This window comes from Macaca mulatta, chromosome 5, assembly GCF_049350105.2.
Source record: "Macaca mulatta isolate MMU2019108-1 chromosome 5, T2T-MMU8v2.0, whole genome shotgun sequence".
Lineage (NCBI taxonomy): Eukaryota > Metazoa > Chordata > Mammalia > Primates > Cercopithecidae > Macaca > Macaca mulatta.
Genome location: NC_133410.1, coordinates 193,981,677 through 193,991,594, shown reverse-complemented (window position 1 = coordinate 193,991,594; position 9,918 = coordinate 193,981,677). Strand labels below are relative to the sequence as shown.

The window sequence follows — 9,918 nt, the reverse complement described above, 5'->3', positions numbered from 1 at the left end:
GTGGGAGCAGTTAACATCTTATGGTGGTGGGAAAACCGGGGCTCTTGTGCATGGCGTCCTCTACCTCTGCTGGTCTCCAGGGCTGTGTACCCTGTTCCCTGGGTATTTCCTGGCGTTCAAGGCTGAAACCTGAGGCTGGTGTCGCTGGTAATCTGATCTCTTTGGGTCTGGGCAGGATTATCACTTCCTGCTGACTCAGCCTCATGTCAGCTCCCACAGGCTACAAACTCCAGAATATCTGCCATGCCCTTCCTCCAGCCTCTGGCCCAGCCTGGCACCCAGGCTCTGCTGTGCGGTCAGCTCCCCTCGCCACTCTGTGCACGCTGTCGATCCTTCGCTTCTCAACTCTGCATCTCTATCCTGTTAACGTCGAGGGCACCCTGGAAAGCTGAGCCCTAGAACCCTCTTCCTGCCTGACCACACCAGCTGCCCAGCTCGCTGTGATGTGCCTGAGGTGTAGACTGCTCTTGGAATAACTCTGAAGCACAGCCTCCAGAGAGGAAGTCAAAAGGAACCTCACTCTGCGCCCTTCCTCTCCTTCTCCATCTTCCTGCCATTCCCAGGACTAGAAGCTGACCAGGCCTTTCCTTACTTCCACTCTGTCCTCAATCCCTTCCTCCCTCTCCAGCCAGGTATGCAGGGTCTCCTTGGCTTTATGAAAACACCTCTCTGAACAGAGCCCCTTATGCTCAGTGATTAATTTGATAAACGGTTCTAGGGATTCCTTCTCAAGACAAGAGCTTATGTCATTCCTTTTCTGAAACACAGTATATTAACATTGAACATCACCCTGGTCTTCCCCTTGGCCTTTCTCCTATAAAATATATACTTAGATGAATGCTAAGGGAGAAGAGACAAATGTTTTCGACTCATGAAAGCAAAATAAAGAGCCGCGTGGCTCATGCTTATAATCCCAGGTCTTTGGGAGGCAGAGGCAGTAGGATCCTTTGAGCCTAAGAGTCCGAGACCAGTCTGGGCAACATGTCGAGGCCCCATCTCTACAAAAAAAATGAAAATAAAAAATTAGGCGGGTGGCACATGTCTGTAGTCCCAGCTGACAAGAGGCTGAGGTGCTTGAGCCCAGGAGTTGAGGTTACAGTGAGCTATGGTTGCACCACTGCCCTCCAGCCTGAAAGACAGAGCAAGACACTTTCTCTAAAAAAAAAATAAAAAATAAAAAAAATAAAATTATCCTAAGACCTTGTCTTCATTATAAAATTATATAAGAAAAAGAGGCAGCCGAAATGTATACCTAACTAAACCAGAGAGACATCAGGAAAGGGAGGAGGCTTTGAACAAAGACTTGGAGGATGCTGAAAGAAAGAAGAGAATTAAAAGAAACCAGAGTGCAAAATACAGAAAAAAAAGTCGAGAGATAAGAATTAAAATACCTTGTGGATTTTTATTTGTAATATATGACATTTCTCTAAGTATTCAAGTTGCTTCAGAGAGCAGCAGTTCTGATGCACCCCAGCTTCCCGCCCTGTGCGTGAAACTTACAGGACACCAAGATCAATAATCAAGATACCAAACGCCATCTTGTTCCGGAAAGGATTTCAGGCAGCTAACAGAGATAACCACTCTATAGGGAACATGAGCAGTAAATGATCAAGAAGCTTCAAAAAAAAGGACGATTCTTCTAAAAAGGACTTTAAAATCATAAACTCTCTAGTTGATAAAAACAAGATAGAATTATGAAAAGAAAGACGTATTGGAAATGATATAGCTCTGTAAAGAAAATAAACTTTGGTGCAGAAGGAAACAATGGTTCGATCGAGTGACACGCAGTGGGAGAGCATGCAGGAGGTGACCTGGGCAGCAGGAAGCTTTCGGAAGATGGTTCTGGGGGATTCCAAAGGAGCAAGGTGGAAGCCAAGAGCCAGAGGTGATCCTAGTCCGGGTGCGGAGAAGCGATTGGCCAGATCAGGGCAGCAGGAGCAGGAGTACACATGACAGGCGTTACAAAAATAAAATCAGCAAAACTTGGCCACTGGTTGGTTTTAGGGATTGAAGGAAGTGGTGGAGTCGGTGGTGACTACAAGGTTTCCAGCCAGGCCAACTGCAGGAATGATAGAAACAGTAAAAGAAACGGCTCACATTTAGTCTTGTTCTTAAAACAGAGTAACAGTAATATATTTTCCACTTACAAGTTTACTGTTATAACAATATTAATAAACCTGAAAGAAAGAAAATTTTCAAAATTCAAAAATTTGTACTGAATACAAATTTTAATGGCAGTACGAAGTACAATGTATGTGTTTGTAACAAGCACTCTGAGTTACAAAACATAGTTTTTCATTTCTTATCTTCAAAGCATGAAAGAAATAAAAAGGCAAAGTACTGACTTAACTGAAAGCACCCGGATGGCCATGTGTCACCTCACATTGGGTTTGCACACTTTGTGTGTTGCTTTATATTTCCATAGTTGTCTATAAGTACTTTTTTGCTTCAAGTGCTACTTGAGTTGAATTGATTACCAGTTGAGTTCTGTCTGAAGTTTATTTTAGTAGAAATAATGTAAAGCTAGGTATAGACTATTATCCAACAAGGTATCAGATTAAGATATTTGGAAAATCAATGTTTTATTAATGATTATCATTAATCATTAATCATTAATGATTATCAGCTAGCAGTATGAGACTTTACTCATACTGCTACTCAAATGCATGAAAAAAATTGTAGCTTCCTTGTTTTGTTGAACCAATCTAATCTTTTTGCATTTGTTTACTGAGATACAATTCACAGACCATACCCCTATAACGTGTACAACTGCGTGGTTTTTAGTATATTTGCAACGTTGTGCAGTCATCACCATTATCTAATTCTAGAACATTTTTATCACCAAAAAAAAAAAAAAGCCTGTGCCCATTAGCAGTTACTGTCCTCCTCCTTCACCCAGCCCCTGGCAACCACTAATCAACTTTCTGTCTCTGTGGATTTGCCTGCTTTAGATATTTCATACAAATAGAACCATACACTATGGAACCTGCTCAATTGTCCCTGTGAACTCCCCGCTGGGTGGTGGCAGTAAAATTTTACTTTCACTGAAATTCAGTAATCAATATTATCTCAGATTTTTCCAGTTTAAGACAATTTAATTTTGGTAAACACTCATCAAGCTCCAAGTACACTCGCTAACAGATGAGTTCTCCCCTTCCTTCTTCCTTCCCAAGATGGTCTGGGGATAGGGGAAACCGGGGGAGTCCTCCTGGCAGTGGTGGGAGTGTGGGCTGCCTTCCATGCTGGCCCCTGCAGGGTGTGGCCTGACAACCCTGGTCTCTGGGCCAGTGCCCCTCAAGGACGACTCGTCTTGACCGGACTCTTGGCAAATGATGGCTCCTCCTGCTGCCAACACTCGAGCTCAACTGTGCCTCCAGCCATGAAGATCACTGCCCACGGCAGTCTCCTCCTGCCAGCTCAGGCCTCGGCCAGCTCATGGTCCTCTCAGCAGCTCTGTGTCTGCTCTGGGGGTGAGCCTGGGCCTTTTTCCCCCACCGTATGCTCTGCACCTGTCATGGTCGCCAGCATAGAAGTGAATGGATCCTTCAAAATTCAGCTGAAATATTGAACTCTTCGCCGATGTGTCCACCGCTTCCCCCTACTGCTTCCTCTGTGCTCTAGTAAGAAGATCATCTTGCTGCTACACAGAGCATTTGTTGGCTTGTATTCCAGCCCCTGCATGCATCTCATCTCTCCTATGTTATCAATCCCACCTCTCTCCCACTGCCCAGGTGGGGGCTTCCCAAGGCTACCCTCAGATCCGTGCCATGTACATCTTATGCTCAATAAATATTAAAATTAGTTGAAGTTTTGTTCTGTCTAATTAACTAGATTTCTATTTTAAAGTAACACCATGTGCATTTTATGAAATAATCATATGACAGAGGTGAGTATAAGAAGAACAGTACATCTCCACTCAGCCTCAAACAGCGCAGGGTAGTCTCTTGTTTGTAGAAACTTGTATGTTTTTCTCAGTATTTAACTCTTCCAGTTTGTTTCTGAATGAGAATATAAAGTATCTCTGAGTTGGGAAAAGAGAAAATTTATACTAGAAGTTTCTAGAGGAAGAAGAGCCGGAAGGAATTACAGAGAGAATCACATTTGCAAAATCACCTGTTGGAGGATAAGAAGGCAAAGAGGAGCCTGGCCAACACCGCGTATGAATTTCATTTTGAAGGCAACGGCAACCCTGCTTCTTCAGTTTCCTGTGGACAAATGCGCGTCTCAGCTCTCCAGCAGAATCAAACTCTCACAAAAGTCCCCTCTGAGGACTGTCTGAGCCCTGCCTCGCCATTTGTCTGCAAATGGTTTCTGACATAGAACCCAAACCAAATGACCAATCCAACACTTCTGGGTTAAAAAAGAAAATTCAGAATGGTGACGATGAATTGGGGAAGTTCAGATTCCGTGCTGTGTGTTGTGTTGAAAACATTGACACTAAATCTTTTAAGGTCCTTTTCACATCGAAGTTCCATGTGTTTCCTCCAGGCATTCCGGGATTCTACACACAAAGACATTTTTCAGAGAAGGGTTAGGAGAAAAGAAGAGGCAGGAAAGGCATTCTCTCCTACTAAGTTAGTGAAAAACCCTTTTCGGGACAGGCAGTCTGCCCAAAAGTCGAGGTGCTGTTGATAAATAGAGAACAAAGCCAGGCCCAATGACTCATGCCTGTAATCCTAGCACTTTGGGAGGCCAAGGCAAGTGGATCACCTGAAGTCAGGACTTCAAGACCAGCCTGGCCAACATGGCAAAAACCCATCTCTACTAAAAATGCAAAAATTAGCCAGATGTGGTGGCACCTGCCTGTAATCACAGCTACTTGGGAGGCTGAGCCCGGAGAATCACTTGAACCTGGGAGGTAGAGGTTGCAGTGAGCCGAGATCGCACCACTGTACTCAAGCTTGGGTGACAGAGCGAGACTCCATCTCAAAAAAAAGAAAAAAAAAAAAAAAAGAAATAGAGAACAAAATCTCAGGCTTTGAGAAGCACTGGGATCCTAAGAGAGGGAGCATAGTGCTGAGCTTTAAGTACCAGGTCTGAACCAAACCACCTGGATTCAAACCACAGCTTTACCATGTACTGTGTATTTTGGACAAGATATTTCTGCCATTCGTTTCCTTGTAAATCGTGATCATAGCAATGCCTACCCACCAGTGCTGTGTTGAGTACTGATATGAGCGTAAAGGTGCTTGTAAGAGTGCCTGGAGCCCACTGGGCTGTCTGTGTGTCACCCTCGTCATCAGCACGGCATCACCCACTGCTACTCTGACCTTGTGCTGTGATCCTTGGCCGAGGGCGACATGCTCAGCCCACCTCCACTAGAGCCTCCTTTTCCGTAGTTATCATTTCAGGGTCTTCTATGTTACCCCAGGTAACCATTTCCTTCAGACTGAGATTACGAAACGAAGAACCCAAATGTCCATGTATATGCTGGCCTTAGAAAGACACCATCACTTTCTCTTTTCTTAGCATAATGTTTTCTAAACTGCAGCCCATTCACCACCATCCTGCTCTGGGACAACACTAGCATGGAGGAAATTCTCCCAAAGAAAGAAAGGTGAACGTGAACGAACCTACCCCTGGCTTCTTGGTTTGTGACACTCCAGCGTCTGACCCAAAGGTCAAAGAATCCTGTTGTGAAAATAGATTCAAATCTTTCTGCGTTTTAGCCACTGTTAAGCAAAAGCCTTGAGATTCAAAAACAAAAAAAAACAAAAACAAAAAACTTGACAATCCTATCAATTTGTACAATGCTGGTGGATCTCTGGAAAAAAATTGTCATTGAAAGTATGAGGCAAACACCTTTTTAAATTATTTCAAGCAATCTGTGGACACACAATGCCAGGCAGCACTCTCAAAGGCCTCCTTGTGAGTGTGTGTGCCTGGAGGCTGCGGGTTGCTGGCCCCCTTCCATCGTCCTGCAAACACAGCACCATATTTGTCTTTCAGCTGTCACTATTTGTTAGGAGCCTATAAACAGAAGATTCTTTCTTAGCAACCACTGTGAAAAAGTAAAACCACCCCACCCCCTCTTAAAAAAAAAAAAAAAAAAAAAAAAAAAAAACGCCGGAAATGAGGAAAGAAAGAAAAATGAACTTTGCAAAATTACTTGTGGAAGTCACAATGACAATCCAATATGCAAAGTTTCAAAATTGCTGGCTGCCCTTGGTCTGGGGAAAAAAGAAAAAACTCTGAAGATGTTTTCAGAAGTGAGTTGCCAACAGATTAAAAGGCAACGAGAAATGATCTCACCACCATTTGTAGACGTCTGGTCACGCGGATATCTGCAAGATAACCAAGAATAATCCAGTTACGTGGTTCGATTTCATTTCCTTGGAGAATGCTTCAGGCTTCATCTTGCTATTTTTAGCCTTGAGTGTCAAACGCCATGGGAAGCATGTCCAAGGCTGTTCACAGATTACATGTTCCCCTAGAACAGGTAGGCGTTCTGGAAGCCAGAATCACTGACAAAGTGTCTGGAGATCGAAGCATTAGAAGGAAGGAGAGACAGTAGGAAAATGGGCTTTAGACTGGCAGCTACAGAATAGCTTCAGATGGACGTTACCTCTCAGAGAATTACAGAAAAATCATCAAATTGGTAAAGAAAGCATGAACCTTGACCTTAACAAAGAACACTGCAGAGGCTCTGTGGGAGTGCTCATAGCCATTTAATCTTTCAGGAAGTTTAAAATGTTTCTGGAGTGAAATCAGCTCACTCTTGCCAGCCTGAGAACAGCCAGTTTGGAAAACAGGACTTGTAGTCATGGAAACATCAGGCATCCTGGTAACAAAACTCATTACAGGGTTTACTGGCGAAAAAATTATGGAGACTATCAGGGGGCAGGACAGGTTTGGTGCAATTCTGTGAGACCAGATAGTATGAAACCCAAAATGATGATAACTAAAATATGCTAAGCTACAGTCATTAAACGGAAAGGATTAAACTTTTGTGAGCCAAGATCTTTCTCCTTCGAGCACTGCCTGTCTACAAGTATCAGGGCTGCTCATAGTCAAAACAACAGAAGTAAAAGATCCCCAAGAGAAAAATGTTTTTCTAATCCTATATTCCCATCACGCTCTTGAAGACAGACGATAAAGAGAGATTATTCAGAACCGAACTCTCATGAACAAACTGACAAATGTGAAAATATATATTACGAACACAGAGGCTTTAAGAGTGCCCACTGTTTCATTCTGATCTTCACAGAAACCCTGTGATGCGGGCGTTATCACCGCAGCACAACAGATAAGGGAACAGGCCCAGGGGAGGTCGAGGTCAGAAAGCCTCAGAGGCAGGCTCCTGGTCTAACCCCAGGGCTCATTCTCCCCCTCACCCAGTTGCCACCCCACACATGCTGTGCTTTAGGTGAGGACGCACTGATGGGCTGAAACATCCAGGTGCCATGGATCATTCCGACGGTGCTGGGACTCCCGCTCCAAAAATGCGATTGCAACAGTATGCAGAGGTTATCAGTGAATATGTTTTATTCTAACTATAAAAAAGGGAAACGGGGTTTTCTCTTTGTTCGAATTCCCCCTCCCTGCGAAGGAGCTGTGTCTCTGTATGAAGAAGCTGTTTTCTTCTTCCTTCTTTCTTGCCTAATAAACTTTTCTCTCCTTAGAACAAACAAACAAACAAAAAAAGAAATTGCTGCATATCATTTTCATTTTTGAAAAAAACTCTTTTCTTTGGTCATAAAGTTTTTCTTTCTTTTTTTTTCTCACTCTCTTCCTTGTGTCTCCTTCTCTCTCCACTCTTGCACATTCATTCACCTTACAGTGGAGCCCCACACATTCTTAAAGTCCTGCTGGAGCTGCACTCAAAACTTCCCCGTGACCTTGCTAGAGCCAGATGGTGTTTCGGTGACCACCCCAACCACGCCTTCCTTCTCCCCAGCCTTCCCCTCCACCCCATGGCCGCTGCTTTGTTTGCTGATAACTTCACAGACCAGGCAGTCACGGGCAACAACGGGGCCTCCAGGCAAACTAGAGAATGGTCACAGCCACTGTCAACTTCTCAGGACCCTCAGTCCTCTGGAAGACTCTGTTACAATGCCCAGAGTAAGTCACAGTGGAGAATGAAAAATTGGAGAAAGCATCATAGAGGTTTTAGCAAGAGTGGTGTGGTTCAGCTTGGTGCCAGCCTGTGAAACCTATAAGCAGTGCTATGGTTTGAGAGCAGCAACACAACCATACATAATTAGGACTCTGGTGGAAATTACCGCATTCCAACCTAAGCTGCCTCCTCTATACAACTTTTTTTTTTTTTTTTTTTTTTTGAGACGGAGTCTCGCTCTGTCGCCCAGGCTGGAGTGCAGTGGCCGGATCTCAGCTCATTGCAAGCTCCGCCTCCCGGGTTCCCTCCATTCTCCTGCCTCAGCCTCCCGAGTAGCTGGGACTACAGGCGCCCGCCATCGCGCCCGGCTAATTTTTTTGTATTTTTTAGTAGAGACGGGGTTTCACCCTCTATACAACTTTTAATCAATGTTTTTTCCTTTTCTTTTTTCTCCCTAGTTGTAATTTAGATATTTAAGAAATAGTTTTCCCTGCCAGGATACTAAAAGTGGTGTATTTCGTTAACCACAGCTATAATAGGATAAAAGGTCCTTATGACTTTAAGAATTCAAATTTACTTTCCTAAGTGTTCGATTTAACATGACATAAGAAAAGGGGAAATTCAAAAACTTCTTCAGTCACTAAAAAACAAAAATTCTCCAGTATTATTAGTAATATACATAATTATATATATTTGAACCATCAATTTGCATGAATTTACACTTTTCTTAAAATTGACAATGCAAAATGTTGGCAAGGATGTGGAGCAACTAGAACTCTCATACACTGCCAGTGAGGGTGCAAAATGGTGCAACCATTTAGAAAAATTCTACGGCAGTCTCTTAAAAAGGAAAACATATGGCCGGGTGCAGTGGCTCACACCTGTAATTTCAACACTTTGTGAGGCTGAGGAGGGTGGATCACTTGAGGTCAGGAGTTCAAGACCAGCCTGGCCAACATAGTGAAACTAAAGATACAAAAGATACTAAAGATACAAAAATTAGCTGGGCGTGGTGGTGTGTGCCTGTAATACCAGCTACTTGGGAGGCTGAAGCAGAAGAATCGCTTGAACCAGGAGGGGGACGTGGCAGTGAGCAGAAATCGCACCACTGCACTGCAGCCTGGGCAACAGTAAGACTCCGTCTCAAAAAAAAAAAAAAAAAAGATAAACATATACCTTCCATAGGATCCAGTCAGTCTACTCCTAGGTATTTACCCCAAATAAATGAAAATATAAATCTACACAGAGACTTGTACATGAACGTTCACAGAAGCATTACTCAAAATAACTAAAAACTAAAACAATCCAGATGCTCATCAATAGGTATGGATAAACAAACTGTGTTATAGTCACATGAAAGAATAGTACTTAACAGAAGAAAAAAGCATGGTGAAAGAGTCAGGGGTCTGGACAGCTGATACATGCAACCACACGGGTGACTCTTAAAATCATTATGATAGATTTTAAAAGTCAGACACAAAGAGTCTATACTGCATACTACTTGTAAAAGTCTAGAAAATGCAACTAAGTCCACAGTGACAAAAAGCAGATGAGTCAAGATCAGTGGTTGCATGAGGTCAGGGACAGAGATAAAAACTTCAATAGGACAGAAGAAAACTCTCAAGGGTAAATGGAAATATTCTGTTTCTTCAATTTTGGCAGTGACTTCATGGGTGTGTACAAAACTCAGCTAATTGAACACTTCAAATAAACCGAATTGTGCACTGTAAATGGATGCCTTTTACTGTATGTAAATTATACCTCAATAATGTTGATTATAAAATCGTAGTTAATAAATTAGGAATGTTTGCATGTGATCACCATTCTTTTTATTATGAAACAATTCCCCATAGAATCTTTTT

At 43.0% G+C, this 9,918-nt stretch overlaps 1 long non-coding RNA gene across 1 annotated transcript; it reads right to left on the bottom strand.

The window, feature by feature from the left end:
• Positions 1-1,385: 1,385 nt before the first annotated feature.
• On the bottom strand, positions 1,386-6,639 carry LOC106998609 (uncharacterized). The gene is made up of 2 exons (XR_013417428.1): positions 5,578-6,639; positions 1,386-4,501 (listed from the first exon to the last, which is right to left on the bottom strand). It is a non-coding gene; the product is annotated as an uncharacterized LOC106998609 (long non-coding RNA).
• Positions 6,640-9,918: the final 3,279 nt, after the last annotated feature.